Raw genomic sequence first — 24,026 nt, forward strand, 5'->3', positions numbered from 1 at the left:
CAGGCATTCTCTTATAGCAGCACTGACGTAGTGACACGCGTATCACCAACTTACCTGCTGTTTGCCGAGCGCCCACCACACTCATTGCTCCTGGGCAAGCTTCATCCTTGATTCACTCAACAAATGCTGAGTGCCTGCTGTGTACACACACGCTCACTTTTGGGAAGGACACAAAGGAGCATCAGATAAAACAAGAGGCAGGACCTGCTATTGCTGTTGACTTTTGTCATCTTCCTGTGTGCGGGAAGCAGAACAGGGGTTCCCCAAAGACATGTGCATCGGAGGCTCCAGAGCCCACGGATGTGCCAACCTCTCCTCACAAAGGAAATCTGCCAACGGGCCAAGGGTAGGGCTTTGGCATGGGGTTGGCCTAGGTGTCTGGCTGGGACAACTGAGTCAGGGTCCTTATCTGAGCCTGTTCCTATGGAGCTCAGAGGCAAGGAAGAGGTGACCAGGGAGGAACCAGAAGACGTAGCCTGGCTGGCTCTGGCAATGAGGGAGGTGCCACCCGCCAAGGAGCGTGGGCAGCCTCTGGAGGCCCGAAAGGCAAAGAGAAAACCACCCAACACCTCCACTCAGGAGCACGGACCTGCCCACACCTTGCCTTGCCCTGTGACAGTCAGAGATGCATAATAACAAATTCGCATTGTTTAAGCCATTGAGTTTGTAGTGATTTTTTACATCAGCAATAGAAAATAACAGAATGGACAAGGATAAAAGAAACAGGGTTCCCAGGCTCCCTCACATTTCAAGGGCAAATATCAATTCTCATGCTTAAAAATTGGAAAGTAAAAGAACGTAATGAATAATAAAATAAATATTAGTATTGAGCCCTTTTGGATCCAGCTGCAGAAATCCCCATTACTTACACACACACACACACACACACACACACACGGCCGATCTTCCACGTCGACAGTGTTTGGGGGTTGAAATGTGATCTCTTGCCCGTCGAGGTGGAGGGTCACTCCTCCTAATGGTCATTGGACTCCAGAGGTCCACCAAGAAGATATGCAACCAACACTTACCTTCCATTTTTTTTTTAAAAAAACTTCAATTATTTTTGTTGGTCACACTCACCAATAAATTTGTTCTTTCAAAAAGAATGTGTGTTTTCCACTTAGATCACTTCATCCACTGTGAAGGGAAACAGAAAAAGGATTGAAGCTGTGCAGAAAAGGAGAAAAAATTAATTTTCTTTCAGCGGGAGGATCTTGCTAAAATGAAACATCTTTCCCAAGAAAATGGACGCTAACGCAAGCCGGCAGTATACCAGCAAAGTCCTCTCATAATATTTTTCTTAGAGCTTACTCACATTTTAAAAATTGCCTTTTCTCTCACCCCCAAATGATGGTCAAAAAAAGATAAATCTCCTCTGGACAAGAGCGACTTTTTCCTGGTGAAGTTACATAAGCTTCTGTGGAGTTGTCTTTCGACGGGGAAAACTTACCAAAAGGAAAGATCATTAACGGTTGAAAGGGATCATTTGTACGACTTGAAGAAGAGCTAGAGAACTCCCAGGTTCTCCCAAGGTGACCTGCCAGCATCCGAGACCCGACTCTGTGCTTAGTGATGGCGGAAAATTCTCTGCGCCTGATATGTCACAAACAGGGTATTCAACTGATGGGCATTTGCTATGTAATTTCAATCCCAACTTCATTTTACATAATGAGAAATGTAAGCACGATGCTCTTGGATGTCGTGGGACGGAGGGAGAGTATAAATTTTTAAGAAAATATGTATCTAGTCTTGAAAATATGTTATCACGCCCCTGGAGCAAGAGGTGGAGGGGGGGTGGATAAAGAAAATGTCCACGGTGCCAGGCAGGGCGCAGGACTGCGGGAGAGCAGGTGTGCACCACTGAATGGGCCTCCGGGGATGGGAAGCTTTTAAAAGAGATTGATTCTCTTGCTTAACTAATGACTTCAAACCTGCTTTTAAATGTATTAATTACTTGTGGAAAAGAGTCTCCATTTGCTTCTAAATTGTTTCTCTGGGTGATTCTTTACTTGCAAAAATGTCTGGGCTAAAAGTGAACATTCTGTCACTAGATTTAAATAAAACATTTAAAGAGCATACTTAAATACACTATACGATTTAAATAGCATATTTTAAATATTTTATTTAAAATCATATAAAACATTTGAATTTAATTAAAATTATGCCAAACATATTTAAAAGAACATAAAACATTTAAGATTTTTGTTTTATATGCAAAATCATATATTTTCTACGTGAAATAGTGACATTTATTTCTTTAATGGATATATATATAGGCGCGAGAGTGAAAATCTCTTAAAAGAACTTGTTTTTCTTCCACTTTGGCATGTGAGTCCCTGTGCATGACACCAGGGTATGAAAACCTCCACCCTGTGGTTGGTCTTGCGGAGTGTGTAAATTCTAATCAGGCAGCAGCCGCCTCTTCACTGCCTTTGATACCTGTTCTCAATGCGACAAAGTTGCTGATTCAATGACTTTTTAGTTTGATCTGCGGAAGGCATTTGAATCTACATAAAAGATGCGTGTTTGGTTTGCCCAAAATATTTTTAAATACTCAGAATATAACATCACAGGGGCAGACACCTCTATAATCGTTGGAATGTTAAGCACAATTCCATATTGGGCCTGTGACTGAATTCTTGACTTCTGGCAGCCGAAGGATCCAGGTCCACCTGAACTGAATCTCTGCAGCCCCCAAGGCACAACCTATTTTCACTGTGCACCTCGAAACGTTTCCAGGGACATGGAGCTATTTTGCCAATTTGCCGTCCAGGGCCAACTCATGAGTCACAGGCAGCAGAGAGAAGAAACTTAATACACATGGCATTAATGAGTAGGCTGAGGATTAGTCATTTTAAACACTCCTTAGAAATACCATAAAGTAACAAATAACATTTTTAAAAGAACTTGCAGGCACCTTGATGTTGGAGCAACTATTTATTTTAATCCGGCATCTGACGGAACGTACAGGAATATCTTCCCTATGCCAAGATTTACATATCTTTTGCTATACAAACATTTGGAAAGCAAGACAAAAAAAAAAAAAAAACCCTAAATAAAGGTAATTGGATCAAATTCTTTACTCTAACTTTGGTTGCATGTTTAATAGTACCCAGGCTTTTTAGTTTCAAAGGTAATCTGGAGTTTTTAAAGTTTCATTTCCACCTAAAATATATAGATAAGGGAAACACAGGAGGAGAAAGAATCGACATCAAAAACACATCTTTGGTTGGCCTCAAACACATCTTAATACATAGAATGAATATCTAATTGTTAAAATCAACACAAAAGAGAGAGAGTTTTCGAGGATCCCAACAGGATAATGCAATCCAGCAGTTTATAAACACGAGGCAGGAATTAAAATTAAAAACTACCCCGGGTCAGAAAGGATACCACTTTATAATTAGAGAAAAAACTCCCGGTACCCTGTGGAGATTAAGGAGATGGTTTCTGAGCATGTACATAAGAGACAAAAATAAACACCGCCCACAGTCTGGAAGCACAATGCTGTTCCCTGGTGATGGGAACACAAAGAGGAGCCTCTAACAAGCTCCAAAAATATGTGTGTGTGTATTTTAAGTAAAATTCAGCTTTCTAGCCAACTCCATTTTTTCCCCCTTGCTGGAAATAATGAACTAACCTAAAAGTGATCTGGGATATGTGTAAAAAGGACATCAACCTGAGCGAAACAGGTTGAAGAGCGCCATACACTTACTGAAGATTAAATCGGAGCTGGGTATGTAGGATTTGGTGATAAAACAATTTGGGTTGTTTCCTTCCCGAGGCAAGGATGCTTTGGGCTTTATCAGAAACCAGGCTCGCATAGCTAATCAGTGGCAGGACCAGCCCCGGCTGCAAAACGGGAGTCCCAGGCAGCCCCTTGAAATACATACATGCTCAAAACTCATTACTTCTGATGTACCTTGTTCTTGACCTAAATGCAATAGAAATTCTTCCTTGGGGGGCACGATATACATGAAAAAGTACAACTTCTCTTTAAAACGCCATTAGAATATTTTATTGTGTGTGGACATACACTCTTGTTACTCCTAAATGCTATTCTATTGAGCACAGTTTATATTCACTGGCAAAGCAAAATCTCCGGGGAAGCCAGAGAGGGAATGCAATTTCTAGTAATAACAGCTCACAACAGTGAATACTCTCCACTTATCCCCACAATTTCCAGCTATTCTGGACTCCTTTCTGAATTAACCTTTCATATCAAAAGGAGCAATTCTGCACACTAGAGACTCCGGCACAATTTCATGCATAATTTATTCACTCAGTTCAACATTAAACGCACAGTCCTTGACTTTGTCAAGGTGGATTCTGTTGGCAGACTTCACAAGCAGCAAAACACAAGAAATGAGATCCACAGCTCAACCTCTGCACCTAGCCTGTCTGCTGAGCAAGCGGGAGGGGTGGTCCGGAGGAAAAGAAGATGAGACTCCAGCGCAGCAGGCTGCCATCGAGGATCTCTGGCCCCCGTCACGTTATCATGTCCACCGTCTCTCAGAAATGCCTTCCCCCCCCCCAAGTTAAAAAAAAAAGTAAATAAAACAAACTCGAATTCTGTGTCAGCAACAAAAGTCTGGTAGAATTTGTTGGCTTCTGATGTCTGCTCTGTGGGTGGAGAGCGGTGGGGTGCTCAGGGTGGCTTTGGGGGCACCACTGCCAGAGCTCATTCCAATAGACGAGACATTAGCTTGAAGTCACACTAGAAGGGCTCACTTCAGAAATTTAAATAACACAGACTCTCCAATGAGATCTCAAGCCCTGGATTTGTACTCACAGGTTGGTCTGTGGGAATACAGGGATCCAGTTTCTCTTCCTAAGCTGCTTATTTGGACCCTCAGATGAGGGGTGTGTGCATCAGCTGAGAACCCAGAACCCAGCTCACCACCAGACTTACCTGAGCCTTTTCTGTGCCTGAAGCAGCTTAGGGTAGATGGGACCTCCTCTTCTCCTCTTTGGACATGCGACCTTACCTCAACACCATGGGCCCAGCCACCACGGTCCACCACGGCCCAGTTTCAGAGCCTGCAGACTGCCCTTCTCCTCAGTGTCATGCATGACCAACAATTTTCGTTCATCCTGGAACCGACAACTTTTTTCCAGTTAATAATTACATTAGCTTTGCAGCCTGAGCACTTCATACATGCCAGCAACATTACCACGGGTTTCACAAGCATGACGAGATAATCATTAATACCCACGTGCTGCACATAAAGGAACTGAGGCTCAAAGATCCTCATCACCACGCAGACCACCTCTCCTGCAGGCCTCAATTTCCCCTACCAGGCACAGTGTGCAATTAAGCAACTATCATTTGAATGTGGAAACAGACACTGAGTTCCCTAAATACATTAGGCAAAATGATTTGGTCCCTAACTTTTGCACTGACCCCTTAAAAACATGACTTTCCACCACCAGCCACACCCCACTTTCCAATGCCCTGGCTGATGTGAGGCTGAGGAGTGTGCCATGGGACGTCATTGGGAATCATTGGGAATTCCACAAGTGCTAGAGATTTCCACACAGGACACTTTTGTGAAGGTCTTTAAATCTAAACTTTCACCAGCAGCCCCCATGGTCTAGTTAGAAGCCTGATACACATAAACTGGAGCCTTACCAAAACTGAGTCTTACTTTTATAATTTGCCTTTAAATTTACTGCAAGACCATGAAAATTAAACGCCTCTGGTCCTGGCAAAGTAGCTGGCTACGGGCTCAGCAGTCCTCCTCAGTTCCCATTCTGCAGCCTTTTTATTCTCTCAAGACAGTTTCTGGATTTGGACCAAATGACTGAAATCTGTGAAAACTCCGAGGTGCAGCACGTTTCCCGTTTATGATCTTTTCCACCCAGGAGACGCTGATTTGCATCTTGATTATGACATACCACAAGGAAGCGGAGAAGCCCGACTTGGCCCTGGATTCTATTTACCCACTTCCCCAAACCACCATGCAATTTGAGATGATTGGCAGGCAGTGGAGAACAGCACCAGGTAGGGCGGCCACATCAGACTCTGGGTACAACGGCGACCCCTCCACCTGTGTCCTACCTACCCCCTCACTTCCCCCATCACAGCATGCCAGGGCCAAGGAGGCCCGAAGCCTCGGCCTGGCGTTAGAGATCCCTGCAGCAAGATCTCACGCTTTCCAAGCTCCTGGAACCATACCTCAGCCTGCTGTTCTCTACAGAGGCCGGCTCCTTTACATCCCACGCTGGGAAACTGGGGGCATGGGTACTAACCTTTCTGTACCTCAGTCCTCGTTAGGAAACCGGGTTGAATGATATCCAGCTCTGAGAACAGTTATGAGAGTTTAACCTGGTGATGCTTTCAAGATACCGAACGCACCGCCTGGCGCGGGCAGCTTGGCATTCCCTGTGCCGTTTAGCTGCCTTCTTTGTATCTTATTTTAGAGGGGAGCCTTCCGTGTGTGAGACCAACTTTGAATGTCATCTTCACAATATTTCTGTTGTCATCGTTCTCTTACAGATATTGACCCAAAACCCAGAAATGAAGTCACCTGTGCAAAGGTTACTTGGCTGGTAAATGGGGAGCCGGGGTCTGATCGTATATCTTTGATTTAAAGCCTACGGAGTTTAGATCTCCATGCCACGCCGCCATGCCGATCAACGGTTGACGAAAGGAGCTTTGCGAGAACCGACAACATATTGAGGAGGAATTTGTGCAGGACCATAAACTCACCTCACAATGAAAATAAATTCAATTCTCAACTATCCCTACAGGGTCCTCCACTGCAGAAAAGGGATCTCCAATGTGTGCTCTCAGAAGCAGACCACTATCCACCACGTTTCCCTCTCTCTTCTGGGACCCTGTCACTCACCTGTCACCTCTGGAGAAGACTCATCCCTGGTGACAGGAGCCACTTCCCAGAGACAGGCTACTGGAATGTGTGTTAGTCAGGGTTCTTCAGAGACACTGTACCGAGTGTGTGTGTGTGTGTGTGCGTGTGTGCGTGTGGGTGGGGGGGTGTGTACGTGGGTGTGCATATATAAAGAGATTTATTAGAAGGAATGGGTCACACAGTGTGACTGTGCACGCCACAGGTCCAGATCTTCAGTGTGAACCCGTAGGCTGGACGCCCAGGAAAGCTGGTGACATAGAGCAGGTCCAAGAGCCATCTGCAGGAGAAGTCCCTCCTGCCGAGGAGGCCAGTCTGTTTGTACCCACCTGGTCAGATGAGGCTCACCCCCTAATATGGAGGACAACTTATTTTACTTGAAGTTTCTCACCTTAAATGTAAATTTCATTTCAAAAAACATCCTCCAAATTGGCACAAAAATTTAGCCATTAGAATTTTAACTTTTTAAAAATTATTTCTCATAGTTGTAGATGGACAGAATGCCTTTATTTTATTTGTTCATTTATACGTGGTGCTGAGGATCAAACCCAGTGCCTCACACATGCTAAGCAAGCTCTCTGCCACTGAGCTAAAGCCCCAGTCCCTAGCTGTTAGAGTTTACCCCCAGCCCTCCCCATCCAAATGGACAACAATTAACTGATACAGAATTTAAAGGGTCAGAAAAGGGCTGGGGATGTGGCTGGGTGTGAGGGTGCTTGCCTAGCACGTGCAAGGCCCTGGGTCCACTCACTAGTAGTGCAAAAAAATAAATGAAAACAAAGGGTCCCAAAGAGCAGAAGTCAGTGGTGCGGCTTGGGCTTAGGAGTCCCCCATATTTGTGGCTCAGCTGAGAAGAGGTCTCAAGAGATCCTCTGCTTGCCTGGCTTTCTCCTCTCGCCTGTTCTGTGTCTTCTCCCACTCACAGGGTGGTCCCAGTCGGCTGCCCCTCAACAATCCCATGCAACAGGTCCACACCCCCTACTCAGGCTCTGCCTCCAGGCCCCAGATCATTGTCCGTACCCGTCCCTGGAGCCTCTGTGCCCTTTCAGCACCCTCCTCCTGGCCAGCCTCGGTGTCCACCTCATCTACACGTGCTCCGTTACAAAGGAGGCTTCTCTGAGGCCAGTTTCACGTCTTCGTTTGAAAACTGCCCCCTACTCACTCGACTTCCTCTGGGCCAAAGACTTCATCTGAGCACGGGGCCCCAAGAGACCAGTCTGCAAATCAGGCTTTGAGAGAATTTCATTGGCTTCTACCTTTCCACTGCAGTGGCCCATCAGTCTCTGCACCTGCAGCTCTAAGAAATAACAGGCTCCTGGATCTTCATTCTAAAGTTGTATGGGAGGCCCAGGATGCTCAAGTATATAAACCATCTCATGTCAAGATCCTCAAAGAATCCTTTAATGACCCCTGAAGGGAACCAACAAACACCACCACAAACAAGAAACTTCACACACCAGTGCGGGAGCAAGACAGGCTTTCCTGGGGAGCTAGAGCAAGTCCCAGATCTCCCCTGCTGGTCAGAATCAGGTCACGTGCCCACCTTTAACCCAACACTGTGGCTGAGTCAGGAGGACACTAACCAGAACAAAACCCCAGATCTGAGAGTGACACCCTTGGAGACGCGGAAGTGAGTGGGGGCTCGTCCACCCACCAGAGAGGAGCCCAGCAGGACGCTGGCAGCAGAGACGTGACAAGTCCTCGTCTCTGTCCCAGGGGTCTCCACGCTGGGCTCCCCCATAATCTAGGGACCCCAAAAACCTCTTCATAGAAAAGAGAAATATAAACGAGCTGAGAATCCGGGACTATTGGGCCCTTTCCCTGTTTCAACTAAGCCTCTCTTCCTTTTTGAATTTTCAATATTGGGCTCCTTTGCCAGCCTTTCTTTAAAAATTGTTTCTTAAGTAAATAATAAATAAACAATATTTATTATATATCTGAAGAAGGCCTACCTTTCACACCTAACTTTGGCTTGTTTAATTTTAACTTTCTCCAACACTATTTTGGATATATCCTTTTCCCAGACTCCTCCCCAGCTTCTGCTCTTATTCTGCATTTTAATTTTTATTCCACTTCACTTATTTGGCCAGGTATATTACCTGTTAAACAGGCCATGCCAACCTATTCTCTTTAAAAGGCCGACGTGAACAGTAAGGAGGAAGAGAAGCTGTGGCGGTCTGGCTGAGCACTGACGGACTTATTTCCCAGCGGCCACCAGGCCACGCTGAGAATTCCTGGAGCTGCAAAGTAGTTGCAGAATAATGTTAGGCAGGATCTGAGAATGGTCACCCAGGATTCCCAGTTCCTGGTGATCCATGGAGCCCTGACCTAGGGGTTGCTATGAAGGGACTTCACAGGCAGATATCAAGGTGGCCGATCAACTGGCTTGAGGCCTGGGAGACTATCTATGTGCCCCAAATGTGATCATATAAATTCTCAAAAGCAGAGTGTCTGTGGTTTGGGTGTGGCTAAGTGGTAGACCATTTGCGGAGTATGCATGAGGCCCCGGGATTGGTCCCCAACACAAAAAGAAAGAGAGAAAAGAAAAAAAGAAAAGAAAACGAGCACTTTCTCTGGTTAGTAGTAAAAGTCAGACTTGAACATGAAAAGCACCCAGTTTGCTACACCTGGCTTAAAATGGGCTGGGGGCACGTGACAAGGTACACAGGCAGCCCTGAGGGGCCAAGAGCTGCCCGCTGGCCACAGCCCGCAGGGAACAAGGCCACCAGACCTTCGACAGCACAGTCTGAATTCTGCCAGTAACCTGGAGGAGCCTCGAGAGAATTCTTCCCAGAACCTCCAGTAAGACAGCAACAAGGTAATACCCTAAGGTTGAACTTCGGAGACCCTAAGCACAAAACCTCACCAAGCCTTCCAAGCCGTCCAAGTCCCGTAACTGAGGTCATTGGTATTGGAAGTGGCTAAGTTCTTGGCAATGTTACAGCAATAGATGTTGGATATATTTGTATCCTACGACCTGCTTAACAACGTAGGACCAAGCACCAAGGAGCGGGGGGTTTCACCATCTTGTTTTGATTTTGCTTTTTTGCCAGTACCAGGGATTGAACCAAAGGCTTTGTGCATGCTGGGCTCTGCTGTACCGCAGGGCTACACCCCAGCCTAGAAGTCAACTTTTGGTGGCACTTGCTCTCTGCACACCAGGGGTGCCCTAAGTTCACAGCACCCACACACCCACCATGGAGGAATTCCAACGTAAGCATTTTCTTCTGGCTCTTATAGATGTCTGTATTAGCATATAATTCCAAAAAGCAGCCAAAGTTGTCACTTATTATTTGGTGACTATGATTGTCAAATTATTTGATCAACTCTAACCTGTTTTCTGTCTATGGTCAGCTTTTATACACCAACATAGTGCTTTGCCATGCTGAACCACTCTGCCATCTGTGTTCCTTGAAATGTGTGGAATGAAGAGGTGACAGCTATATATTGTTAATATAAACTTTGCAAGCGGAGCGGCCGGTCCAGACTGCAGTGCCTCAAGTGCTCATCAAATTCATCAATCCATAAAGTGTTTCCTAAGCCATTCCGTGATACTGCACAGCTAGTGCAAACAGTTTACACACATATAAGATACCAGCTTGTTAATATGAAGTCTAAGATTTGCAGCCCTGTCAAATCTGGGACCAAGAACTGTTGATTCAATTCAAAATGCTAAATTTGTTTCCTTCCTGGCCCTTGTAATTTAGAAAGTAATAAGAGACAAAGAGAGCTAAATTCTCCAGGCTAAAGGAATTTCCAATGTGTGTACCTGTATATAAAATTGCCATTCAATACATGGTTATTATATTTTTAAATCTTTGTTGCTATAAACTTAATCGATACAAAGTTACCTTTAAAAGAATTTAAGCAAGGGACTATATTTTTTCTCCTCTAGTCTTATTCAAATTAATTTGAAAGACTTTTTTTCCCCATGTACGGCTCCCCATTTGCCTGATGTACTCTGACATAAATTCAATACAAATTCAGCTGGCTGTTCAGAGGGGCAGTCTGGAAACGTTAATTGACTGATCAAAATAAAGGCCTTGTCCTAATTCTAGACAGCTCTCATCCCTAAAAGAATCATGTTCCCAAATTCCTATACATTTAAAATAGAATTCCAGAGCCTTTGATGGAGTGTGCCAGTCTGCATTAGTTTCCCGTCTCATAAAACCCGTGGCTGAGAATATGCACCGCACACACAACTGTGGCAGACACGACCTGTGGCAGTCTCCACAGTGAAAATGCTCGTGCAGCGTTGCCCTCGGATCACGTTACGCATGCCACCCAGCAATTCCTGGATGAGGACAGACAGCGTGCCTGGCACCGGGATCGTGGTCCTAATTGTTATGAGGAGCCCTTGTGCCATCTCCAGTTCCATCAGCCTACGATGTTGTAACGTCTCATAATCAAACTCTCTCTCAAAGTCAATTTCACTCTTTTAGTAAAGCTACCCAAGATCCCACTAACTATGCACCCACCCAAAATGAGGATTTCCCCTGCAGAGAGGTTTGCCCTCTGTTAAAACTGATAGCCACTGTGATCCCGAGCCACAGCTACTACACTTCAGTTCTTACCTAGCCTTTTGTGTTCTAGCAGTATTTAACTCCTTGCTGGGTGTCCTGTATAGATCTAGATATTGTGACATTTATCATCTTAAAAACACAATTCAGTGGCACGGAGTCTATTCACAATATTGTGCATCTATCACCACTATTTCCAGAACTTTCTCATCATCCCCCAAGGAGACTCTACACACATGGATAATAACTTGGCGTCCTCTCTACCCCTCCCCATGACCCTGTTCTCCTTTCTACCTCTGGGGGTGGCCTGTGTTGGGTCCCTCACTTTGTGTACACCTTATGTCCCTCTGCATGCTTTCAGGGTCTCTTGTCATATGTATTGGAATTCCGTTCCTTTCAGTGGCTGAATAGTATTCCACTATGTGTCTTTGCTGCGTGTTGCTTACCCCTTCTTCTACTGGTGAACACTGGGTTGTCTCACCTCTGGGTTCTGTGAACAATGCTGCCCTGAACACTTGTACGAGGTGCCTGCGTCCTGCTTGAGTTCCTCGGGACAGGTACATTCGAGTGGAAGGGCTGGGTCACGTGGTGGCTCCTTGTTTGACGTTCTATGGAGCTGCCCAGCCATTCCACAGCTCTGCACAAGGGTTCCAATTTCCCTGCATCCCTGCCAACAACTGTTTTTTCTTTTTCTTTCTTTTTATATAATGGCCGACCTAATGGACATGAAGAGGTGTCTCACTGCGGTGCTATTTGCATCTCCCTAGTGACCAACAACGCCTAGCCTAGCTGTAGTTCATGTGCTAGCTGGCCATCTGTCTGTCTTCTGTGTCAAAACAGCTCAAGTCCTTGGTCACTTTATAATTGGATGGCGTTTTGTTGCTGTAAATGATAAAGGTATTTATACATTCTAATATGAATCCCCTATCAGACATACAATCTGCAAATAGTTTCCCTATCCTGTGGGGTTTTTTTCATTCTTTGATAGTATCTTTGCTGAACAAAAGCTCCAAATGTTGATAAAAATTTATCTATTTTTTTTTCTTTTGCTGCCTGTTCTTTTGGTGTTCTATGCAAGAAATCACTGCCAAATCCAAGTGATAAAGACTTTCCTCTGTGTTTTCTTCTAATAGTTTTTATACGTTAGCTCTTAAATTTAGGGCTTTCAAGCACTTTGGCATGCGGTTCAAGGTCAGAGTCTAGCTTCCTTGTTCCGCGTGTGCATATTAAATTTTACCAGCACCGTTTGTTGAAATAACTGTCCCCATTGAATAATCTCATACCTGTGTCGATAATCAATTGACATATCTGTGAGGGTTCCTCTTATTAGTCCCAGTGAATCATTTTCAAAGAATAAATTTTAGAAAGCTTGGTTCATCTGCTCTCTGCAGAGAGAAATGATTTTTTCAATACTGCACAGAACATGATTTTTGTTAGAGTGTTTTCCAATGTCATTTAAACACTCTGTTTTTTTTAAAGTTCAGATATTACAAATACGATTGTTGTTTAGCTCCCTGTCCTAGTATTTCATGCCACACATAAGAGAAAGCATGACATAGGGTCAGGACCTAGCCGTGGTTCTGTGACCTGAAAATATTAGCCATCTGCTACAGGGAGAGGTGAGGTACACTCCCACAGTCTCTGATTATCTTCGCAGAGTGGAGGCTCAACTTTGTCCTAATATCCTTGAAGATGTCAGGCGCTAATGTCCTTTCTCTCCCTCAGAAAAATATAAGTGAGGGAGGGGAGGACTAAATAGGGTGCTGGTGTCTCTGTGGTAGCCTAGGGGATCCTTCTAACATAAAGAAAATTGGTAAGTAGAAACAGGACGATAAATAAGTAATGTGTTAAATGAAAAGAGTTTATAAACCTTGAATTGGTATCTAACACTGGTAGTTATGATTTTATTTTTCTCACTCACATTTGGGCCAGCTTAATGGCCAAAAAACAAATAAAATTTTATATTGTCATTCATTTTTCCCTCTTCTTGGCACTTGTACGTGATAAATATTCCATCGAGCACAAACCAAAATTTAGCTCATTTAATTTTCTCCACTGTTGAGGGAGACAGAATAAATATATATTCAAGAAAACTGAAGTGAGAACCTGTCAGATAATGGACAAGGAAAAAAAAAAGAGTATTTCTAATGATTTCTAATGCAGTCCGCACCCAGACAACCAGGAGCAAGGATTCCAACCCAAGAGTCTTCTTCAAAGAAGTTAAAGTTACATCTCAAGGAACCTAGCTCAACAAATAGCTATTTTCATCAAGAAATTAAGAGAGAGTTAGTGGAAACATCATATACCCTCTGGTGAAATGAAGACTCTGGAGCCACTACTCTGGCTCTCAGCAGAGACCAAAACCATTGAAGTGACATTAGGCTAAATCACAGTGTAGACCAGTCTCATTCCTTGAACAAAGATGGAGAGTAATGGATTTCTTTTTAAAAAAGATCTCAGCATTGGGGCTGGGGATATGGCTCAAGCGGCAACACGCTCGTCTGGCAAGCGCACGGCGCTGGGTTCTATCCTAAGTACCACATAAAAATAAAATAAAGATGTTGTGTCCACCGAAAACTGAAAAATAATATTTAAAAATTCTCTCTCTCTCTCTTTAAATAAAAAAAAAATCTCAGCATTGATATTGCACCTGGCTGAAGAGGAAAGATTTGACTTCGACCGTATACAAACTTGGCTGAAAAGGATAGGTGGAATGTGTTGTCATACAGTGAGATTATTTACTTCCAAACCCAGTTTACAACAAGATGCTGGCTCAGGACACCTTGAGGGGGCAGGAAACACAGGACTCGTTTTAAAACACAGGAGCCTGCAGTGAGTAGGACGGGTTAGCACAGGGCTGGGAGTCATTGGGTTCAAAAGCTGGACCTACCCTGTTGCCTGGAGCAAGTGACCCTCCCTCTCCAAGTGACCCACCCTCTCCTGTGCCTACTTGGCTTTGGTGGCAAGGCCTGAGAGCACAGGGCCAGTGGCTGACCAAGCACAATACAGTCTCACTGTCAGCTACCTGAGCACCAGGAGCGTAGGTGATATCTGTACTTACGTTTTCTCCCAGGAAAAGCATGAGACACGTCTTTTTTGTGGCTATGCCTAAGCAACGAGAAAGTCATCAGACAGGGTGACACGTGTCTGTAATCCCAGCAGGTCGGGAGGCTGAGGCAGGAGGATCGCAAGCCTCTGCTACTTAGCAAGGCCCTAAGTAACTTAAGGAGACCCTGTCTGGAAATAAAAAATAAAAAGGGCTGGAGATGTAGCTCCATGGTAAAGCAGCCACGGGTTCAAGCCCTGGTAATAAAAAAAAAAAATAAGAATAATAAAATTAAAAAAGGAATGAGAAAGTCACTGTCCAGAGAGGCTCCATCCCTGAGGACTAGATGCTGCCGCAGGGGCTTTTGCTATCTTAAGCAGAAAGAAACGACACCACACGTCGAAGGGATGACTTCCTCCAAAATCGTCCACTAAATGTTTCCTCCCACGTTCTCCACCCTAGGGTCACTTTTTCCCTACTAATGAACACCCAGGCATCTCCTGGGCATGCATGAGGCACAGATCTGCGGCGTAGACAGGAATTTGTCATCCACCCACAAAACTTCTGCCTGGACAACAGACTTCCAGTCACAGATCCTGCCAGTCAGTCTGTCCCTCTGGTTGAAATCACAGGGACAGTGGGAACAGCAGGAACACGTCTCCTGCACCAAGCAAGGAGCGCCTAGGAAACGGTGCGTGTTCTAAGAAGCACAGGCCCCCATTCTCTCCAGGAGAGGGCAGAGCCTCAGCTGCTGTATGATCTGGACACCCGATGTCCCCCTCACAGCTCCTGTGTCCATGCAGGAAAATTCAGAGGTGAGATGATTGGACTGTGAGAGCTGAAACCTAATCCATTCATTGCAGGTGAATGGAAGGACCAGGTGGTGCTAGAGGCAGAGGAGGTGGGTCACTGGGGGCTGACCTGGAAGGGTGTGTCTTCCCTGTGGTACCTGGTCCTTCCTCTCTCTCTCTCTCTCTCCTGACCCTACCATGAGCTGAGTAGCTTCCCTCCACTCTTCCCTCCCGTCATATTGTTCTGCCTCATGGCCCGTACACAGCAGTGGAATCAGCCAGCCACAGATTGGACCTCCAAAACTATGAGCTCACAATAAAGTTGTCCTCCTCTAAGTTGTTCTTATTAGGGATTTTGGTCACAGTGATGAGAACCTAACACCAGTGCTCAGTCTGCTTTCTGTCAAACAACTTCTTCAGGTGCTTTTTAGCTGCCTAACACAAAAATCAATCCATCAACTAATCAACAGCAACAAAAGCTAGCCCCAAGGAGGGAGATGGCTTTTATCTGAAAAGACCCTTCTGCTTGCCCTAACTGCCCAAGTGCAGGTGACAAAGGCCTCTCAGGCAGCCACCTCTTTCAATACTGCCCCGGGGTGGAAATGGCTTAGGGACATCTTCTGCATTCCTCACGGGGGCCTGGAAAGCAATCCCCACTTACCTTGCATTTGCTCTTGGAGTCATTAGCCTCCGACAGCACCATCATTTAAAACATTTATCATCGGCGCTGTCCTTCCCGCAATGGATTAGCACAATACATTACAGGAGCGCCTCACTGTGATGATGTATGACTCCAAAGATGGCAGCGTCCGGGGACAAGGGGGACTCAGAATAGACGTGCTGGGAGGGAATGACCCTGTGACCCGCCTGGGTGGGGTCTGGAAATAAACCAGTGTTTGTTATTCTCAGCCGACTCTCCACCGAGAACACTCTTCACAAGTTCCCTGGTTTTAAAAAAGCCATCCTTCATGACACAAAACTGATTTTTTGGAGCTAGCCTCTAGAATGAGGCTGAGAAATGACGCAGCCCCAGCTTTGATGATGGATTTCCTTCGTGGTGTTCAAGAGAACCCTAATTTAGTCCACCCCTCCCTCACTTAAATTTTTCAGGAGATTCTTCGAAGGAGAGAAAGGACATTAATGCCTGATGTCTTCAAGGATGTTAGGACAAAGTTGAGTCACGATTAATTAGTCTCCACCAAATTCTGGCTTTCTACTTGGCTGATGATACATTCTTTTTTTCTGCAGCTCAATCCCCCCATTTCCATCCTTCAATGTCCAGAAGGCTGCCCTCTCTATTCCTCTGTCTAAATAGGATGCAAATATTTTAGCTAACTACCGAAATAAATCATTATGAACATTCAACCTCAAAGAAAATTATAGCAAATAAAAGTGCCTCCGTGGCCTGATTCATGCTTAGCAGAGCCATCTGCAGGGTCGCAGGCTGCCTGGTTAAGATGGGCGTAGAGCACCTATTTTACAAATGTCCAGGGCACTTTTGGAACTGCCCCTCCCCCCGTGCGTGTTAAGCGCCTGCTCCAGGAGCTGGTGATGACACGGGGCCCAGTCGTGCTCACTGCCTGTCCATCAGGAAGTCTGAGCTTTAACTGCAGTGAATCAGCATCGTTCATGCTAAGAGAGAAAGCACAGGCAGGGGATGATGGCCGTGCACCATGACCTCCAGAGCAGGCTGCCCTTCCAGTGTGTCAACCTGCCCACGTGCTGGTGCCCGGAGCTCAGAGGACACCAGCTTCTGTCACTCCAAGCTATCCAACACAGACCTCCAAAGAGACTCGGCCTCCCTTGGCATCACTCAGGCCAACATAAGGTTGGCACATTCCATGATCTTAGCAAACAAGGCATTTTCCTCCCACTGGATGTTGTAGGAGGATTAAAAGCCGAGTGGAGAACGTGTGTGTGGTGACCAGGCACCAGATGTGCTCAAGACCCTGCGGTCGGCCACCCTTTAGACTTTGGGAGAACAGTGCCCTCCGTGGCGGAGGGGCCTCTCTAACCACCAGGAAATCTTGACTTCAGCAGGACAGACAAGACGGGGCTGGAGGTAGGGAGACCTAGGGAGAAATGGCTAAGGGGAAGGAATGGCTGAGTGCCGCGGAGTTCTGTGTTCTAGGAGCTCACGGTTAACAGGGACTGTTAACTGTGCCCAGAGTGCAGCAGGGAGCGTCCCCTGACGAGATCACTAGCCCTTCCCAAAGGAATATGTCCCCAGTCGCTGAAAATTATTCCAAACTGATGTCTTCCCCTCTCACTGCTGTGAACTCCCAAACTTTCAGAGCTGGTCATTTCCGTGACAATACTTTGTTCCCTTCTACTGACTATTTTTTAACTTCTTTCTGAAAATAGGATTTCTGACGGTGAGAGGCCATGGCCACTATAGCTCATTGAGCACACAACAGCTGGGAGCCGACATAAAACGACCATTTTGTTCCAAGATGCCTGTGCTCTAGGTCCTTCTGAGAGACACTGTGCCTCAAAATGTGGCTGTGCTCGCCAGCCTTCGGACATGGCGAGTTTCATCCTGTGTCTCTGTACCTCGGCAGACCCTGGCTGAGTAGCATCCCTGGCCTGTTCCTGCACCCTCTCACCCCTGTCACCCCACCGCAGGCTGAACCCCCGCTGCTCCACTGATGCTCGCCCGGCCCGCTCCTGCCCCACCTGTGGCACAGACGGGGGGAGTCCCACACTGGATTCCCACGTCTCACTCTCCTCTGCAGCCTTCTTTTGGTCAATGTTGAGATTGGAGATTTGCACGAGGCGGAAGGGGAGCATTGCTTCACGTAGGCAGTCCTCTCTGGAAGGCAAATCCAAAGTCTTCCCGGGCCAGCAGGACTGCAGATTCCACAGGACGGCGGGGTCCAGTCCCCAGGCAATGGTAACAGACATTCTGCCGCTTTCCTTTGCCCTTCCATGTACCCATCTCTCAGGGATCCCACGCAGAACTTCCAGGTTGGAGCAAAGGAAAACCTGGCTGGGAGGACTGCGGGGACTGCCTGGCCGCAGTGGCCTTGCTCTGCTGACCTCTGAACTTAGCCTGTGGCCAACTGCCTCCTTTTCCAGTCCCCCACAGCACCTGGGAAGACATGTCCCAACGGAGCCCTGGGGATGCTCATCTACCATAATCCACCAGCGTCCCCCCAGGAAGAGCATGCCTGCCTCACTTTCAATTTGTGGCAAATGGAACCAGGGGACTTGCAGAAGCCAAGAACATAAACCATGAAAAAATATCAGCAAACACGGTGTTTACCTCGCATCTCGGTGCAACCCAGGAACATCATGGTCCAGATCCATCAGTGAACGTGAAGCACCTGCTCTAAAGTCCAGGCTCGTGCGAGTCACTGTGGGAAAATAAGGACAGTATGAGATTCAGGAGGGGGAGCTAATCTAGCTGAGGAAGTCAGAGAGCCTTCCCATGGACCCCGGTGGGACTACGGCAGGTCCGAAATGAGGGATGGGCCAGTATGGGTGCCATGGTTGGGGAAAGGGCAGGAAGGAGGGCCTAAACCAGCCAGTGTGAGTAGCTCAATGAAGACCAGAAGAGGAAGAGAGGGAGGGCATTCTAGGAGGAAGGGTCCACAAGCACAGAGCGGGCAGAGACACAAAGGGACAGTGAGAGCTGGAAGGGGACAACGTATTTTGCTTCGAAGGACAAGCAGAGGCGGCTAGATTTTTGCTGGGAGCCACGGATTGTCATGGAGTCAAAAAGAAGCAGGAGGATGGGACAGCAAGGGCGTGACTGAAATTTGCCATCACTGTGAACACTGCCTCCCAGAGGTGAACGCAGAGCAATGGCAGCGCAGAGCCGTGGAGCAATGAGAAATCCGGGGCTGCAGAGATAAAAGGAGGGATGGAATTATTAGAAGGTTCCCGGCCCTGGAGACGGGAAATTATTTGGTAGTTTTCACTGAAAGATTTAAGGAATAAACTTCAGAGAAGAGATGATGAGATGAGATTTGCAGTTCTGAACTCATAGTAAGATGCTTTAGAATCGGTAGACGCCAACAAGAGGGAGCTTACATCTAATTCCTCCACCTTTTTCTTAATTCAAGGTAACCAGACGAAAATACCAGGCCAAAGTTTTCTTCCCAAGAAATGAATCCATTTGGTTCTTTCCTCCATGTCCAGAATAAAAAAACAACAATAAAAAAACATTAAAACAACTCTTTAAAAATAACAGCTGCTATGTCATTGGAAGCAGCTACAATCTTCTCTTTTTTTTAAGATTTATTTTTTAGTTTTCGGCGGACACAACATCTTTGTTTGTATGTGGTGATGAGGATTGAACCTGGGCCGCACACATGCCAGGCGAGCGCACTACCCCTTGAGCCACATCCCCAGCCCCTATAATCTTCTTTTAAGATGAGAAAGTTAAACTAAATTGAACCTGAGACTCAAACGCCCTTTAGTTGTGCACCGAACCCATTCAGAATCCGTGGACAAAGTGAAATGATAAGATGCTGAGTCCAGAGAGTTCTGACTTCACCCAATCAATTTGGATCACTTTTGGAATGCACGGCACAAACCAAAGTGTGGCATAGATTTTGCAGTAAGAAATGAAATTAGTCCCATAAATGTTCCCAACTGAAAGATCAAAAGAACCAACCGAACACAGAGGCCGTCATAAATCATCCGTCGTCTCTGCTCTGTGCTGGCAGACTCAAAACAACTTCATGATGAAATCAAGTTACCTGCACCCGGGGGCTGGCTGCGGATGACGGTTCTCATCTGAACTCTCGGGGTTACAGTGCAAAGAGTCCATTTGTAGAAAGCTCAGTCTATTCCACCTTCCACTCAGCAACAATAGATTGTTGGAAGAACAGAAACTCGAGGTTGGTAAAAATAAAAGACGTGTCTTCTAACAGGCTGCCTTCGGAGTACTGCTTCCCAGGCATGGGTCCCCGGTGGACCTGTCACCTCTCACCTCCCACCTGGTGCCTAGACAGGTACGGATCTCATAGGCTTTCCTCCCCCTTGATAAGGACTACTTCTTTTAAAAAGCTGATGACGATTTCATAAGTTGCTTTGAAAATGGTTATTAAAAAGGAACCGTCTCCCAGGCTTTACCCTCACACGGCAGGAAGTCTCAGCGGCCAGCTCGTCTGCAGGACAAGATCACCACTTCCAAACAAAGACCTGCAGAAGTGCCTTCAGAAGCCCCATTAACAGGTGCAGGCTGGAGCCCAGTTATTTCACTCACTTGAAAACAATCCCAAGATAATAAAAGGTGCAGTATTGGCAGTCGCTTCCCCTGTTAACATTGCCACAATCTGAGGCGTCCTTGGAGCTCTTGGATGGAGAACCATGTGGATCCTTAGTGACAATGGATTAGAGAAGGCCAGAGAGGATTTGAGGCTTGCAGGCGAGCGCTTGAGGGGCCAGGCTCGGCTTCCGTACTGCTCCTCTGTATCCCCGTGTCCAGTGTGCCGCAGGGGCTTCACGGGGGCGGGGGGGGGGGGGTGAACCCCTCACGTTCATTGGACAGACAAAATTTATTAAAAGAGAGCAAATGATCATCAAAGCAGCAGAAGGTTGACGAGGCTGAAGGACAGGCCACATGCTAGTGTCCTTCTTGAAAAGTGGACACGTCAAATAGAAATAAAAGGAGCTCCACACGAAAAACCATGCACGTTTTACACTGAATCAAAAACACACCTGGCTCACTGTGAGGGCAGGAGGGGCGTGTGGTTGCTCCTTGCTGTGGAACGTATCCTCACTTTCTTGTTTCCCTTCTACCCCCCATGTGCACACACACACACACACATACACACACACAAGCACACTCTCAAACACAAACATGCTCACATGCACACACACACATGCACTCTCACACACGCACACAAAGTACTCACACTCACAGACACGCACACACTCACAGAAACATGTGCACACACGGACCTACACACATCCCCACACACGCGTACTCACATGAGTGCTTGCACACACACTCATGCACACACTCACACGGAATTCTTTCCACGTACAGCCAGTGTGGTCAGAAGAGGAAGAGCTCCCAAGTCATTTTCCACAGAAAAGGGAATTCCCTCTAATTCCCTCTGTTGGTTCCTCCTTAAAGCCTCAGCCCCTGACTTCCAGGACGTCCATCCTAAGGAGGCGGGTCAGTCCTCTCACTATTGCCCGCAGCTCCCAACCTTGGCCCTGAGCAGCCTGCTCACGGGTCCCAAGTCTCTGCTCCTCCGTTGACAAATAGCAAGACACGTTTAGGTGACAGTGAGTGTGTCGCACATGTGCAGGAAGACGACAGGAAATGGGGTCTGTAAAGGGCTGGGCACGGCCTGGAGAGCCCAGAGGAGCCCCCTCAGCACTGCGATGCCCGTCCCTGGGAACGGTTTCCCTCATCAGCCCAGGGAAGGCAATGAGGCCGCGTAGCTTGAGCAGCCAAGGAAGGGGCATGGTGGGGCGCAGGGCTGCGAGGGCGGGGCGTCCGCAGGGACAGCCCACTCCTCGCCCAGGCTGGCACCTCTGCTCGGATGTCACAGGTGGCAGAGCTGGTCGGGCGAGCCGGAAACAGGGGTAAGGGAGGTGGGGGCGACTTCATCTCCAGGGCCATTTCAGTGGGCGCGCGATGAGGGCACCTGAAAAACCGGGATCCTGTTCAATTTTTGCTCCTTTCTAATCTTCTACATCATCTGGAGGAAAGAGTTGAAGGATCCCAGCGACCCTACAGAGAGGAAGGAAGGTAGGAAGGCAGGTGACTTTCATCTCCAAGGCTGGACTCGGGGTTCAGTTCCCGGTTTCCTCTGGGGACCTGGCTACTGACCTCTGCCCAGCGCAGTCCTGGAGCACTGTGCAGCACTGTCCTTCTCTGCTGTGACAGTTCGGTGCATTTTGAACTCCGCCCTTAAGCTCTGCAGAGAAGAGGAGGAGCCCAAGCCTCCCAAACTTCTCGTTCTTGGGCTTGAAAACACCGTTCTTCTCAGAAATCCTTCAGGGAACTCACAGGTGACCAAACTTCAGGGTGGTCACAGCAGCTGTCAACCAGGGTGAGAGGGACCACATGCAGCAAAGCCAAAGGGCCCCTGCCTGCAGGACTTCTCAGAGCCTTCAGTGAGCTTCCAGGAAGATCAGTTCTGGAGAGGGGCACGTCCTGACCACCCAGGTCTGTCTGCTCCGAGGATCCCTGGGGTGAGGCTCCTAAGCACTTGAGGACGTGCCTGGGCAAGTCCCCAGGACTCTGACAGTTTGATTTGCTCCTTCTGGCTTAGCCTGATCTGACTTGGTAATCAAAGTGCCTATTGTCATTTTAAGGGGGGAATTAAAGTCCCTGTGGTTCATGATGTTTGTTGGAAACACTGAGCCGGGAATCTTAAGTCACAAGCCTTTGGGAGATACTGGGAGGTGGACCGCTCACCCCGTGTCATGTCCTTGACTTCTCGGAAAAAAGTCATTGTTCTCAAACTCCAGTACAGATCCCGGGGGCCAGGGCAGAAGTTCTACGAGGGCTAGAGCTAGTGCCAGGGGACGTGTGCTGCAGCAGTGGCCTCTTCCCCGTGGTCATCCTCCGCCCGCCCAGAGGACAGACCAAGGGAAAGCTTTCGCCTTTGCCACAGGCACCTACAGGGAGGGCCAGCACGCCCCTGTGCCCCAGGAGGTCAGGGAGCCGCTTCTCTGAAGGCTCACAGTGAGCGAGGGCTGGTTTTGCCCGGAATCCCCTCCGGCGGCAGACTGACCTCCACTGGTGGGCAGGCTATGTCACCCACTGGACCGCCACTGTCTGGATAATCTCCTGTCACAGGTCAACATGGGACCAGCCACGGTGGCTCTTCCTGCTTGGAAATGGATGACCACCATCATCATGGGGCAGAGATGGCGTTCCTATAGAGGAAGCCCAAGGGAAGCCGACGTGGTGGACAGGACAGTGAGGGCTCCTGTGGCAGTCATGGGCCTTGAAGCCAGCGTGCCTCTGAAGCACGGTGTAGTGAGGTCTAACCCACAGTCACAGCCACAATGAGAGAGTGACTGAATAATCCAGTCCCGTTCTTAAAAATTCATGCAAAATTGACACTCTCCTTCATGATACATCCGTATTTGTTTCAAAAGAAAAATATGTTAAATTATTCACCCTGGAGGAGAGTTGACGTTCCAAGGAAGATGTCACGGGTGCAGTGTCTTCTCCCCTGCTTCAGGAGGACCCCAGTTTTGAGTTGCGTCTTGTTCAATGAGAACGTAATTGCCTCTTTCACTCCTTCAATCTTCCCAACCTGAAGGTAAGAGAAGGAAGAATTCAACACACAGAAATGGAGAAGAATCGCCTTGTGTGGAGGACGAAGCACTGGCCACTGGCCACCTGTATCTGTGGCCCCATGGGCGACAGCTCACCATAGCAGAGGGCTGGGCCTTCCTGGGTGCTCTGCAAGTTCTGGAGAAGGCTGTCTTGTCTGCTCCAGCTGCCGGGAGCCTCCGGCCTCCCCTGGCTTTCTCCCATCCTCTCCAGGGGCCACAACACAGGGTCTTCAGGCCTCCTTTGTCTCTGACTCTGCCTCCTCCCTTCACTTCCCAGGACCCCTGTGATGGCATACTCCCCCCATAACCCAGGGGGTCGTCCATCATGAGACCCTTAGCCATGCTGACCAAGCCCATGTCACGGTAGCACATTCAGAGTTTCTGGGGGTGAACTCCACTGATTACTACATCCGATGGATTAATCCACTAAAGAGTGGATTAGGCTTAAGCATTTCACCTCTGAACACTCCTCCACTGGCTGACCCATGGGTGGCTGGGGGAACCTCACATCTAAACAACAAGAAGCAGCAGGCCCTCCTGC

At 47.4% G+C, this 24,026-nt stretch overlaps 1 protein-coding gene across 1 annotated transcript in view; it reads right to left on the bottom strand.

Moving 5' to 3' along the window:
* Window positions 1-24,026, bottom strand: part of Mitf (melanocyte inducing transcription factor) — a 247,749-nt gene that overhangs the window by 6,677 nt on the left and 217,046 nt on the right. Inside the window, exons 17-19 of the mRNA XM_046425473.2 lie at window positions 4,913-23,463; window positions 1,451-4,522; window positions 55-1,137 (exon numbers count right to left, since the gene is read on the bottom strand). The gene's annotated coding sequence lies outside the window, so the exon portion shown is untranslated. The remainder of the gene's footprint in view (window positions 1-54; window positions 1,138-1,450; window positions 4,523-4,912; window positions 23,464-24,026) is intronic.

This window comes from Marmota monax, unplaced genomic scaffold (genome assembly GCF_021218885.2).
Source record: "Marmota monax isolate L192 unplaced genomic scaffold, Marmota_monax_Labrador192_F-V1.1 WCK01_AAM20220418_F8-fsc00028, whole genome shotgun sequence".
NCBI lineage: Eukaryota > Metazoa > Chordata > Mammalia > Rodentia > Sciuridae > Marmota > Marmota monax.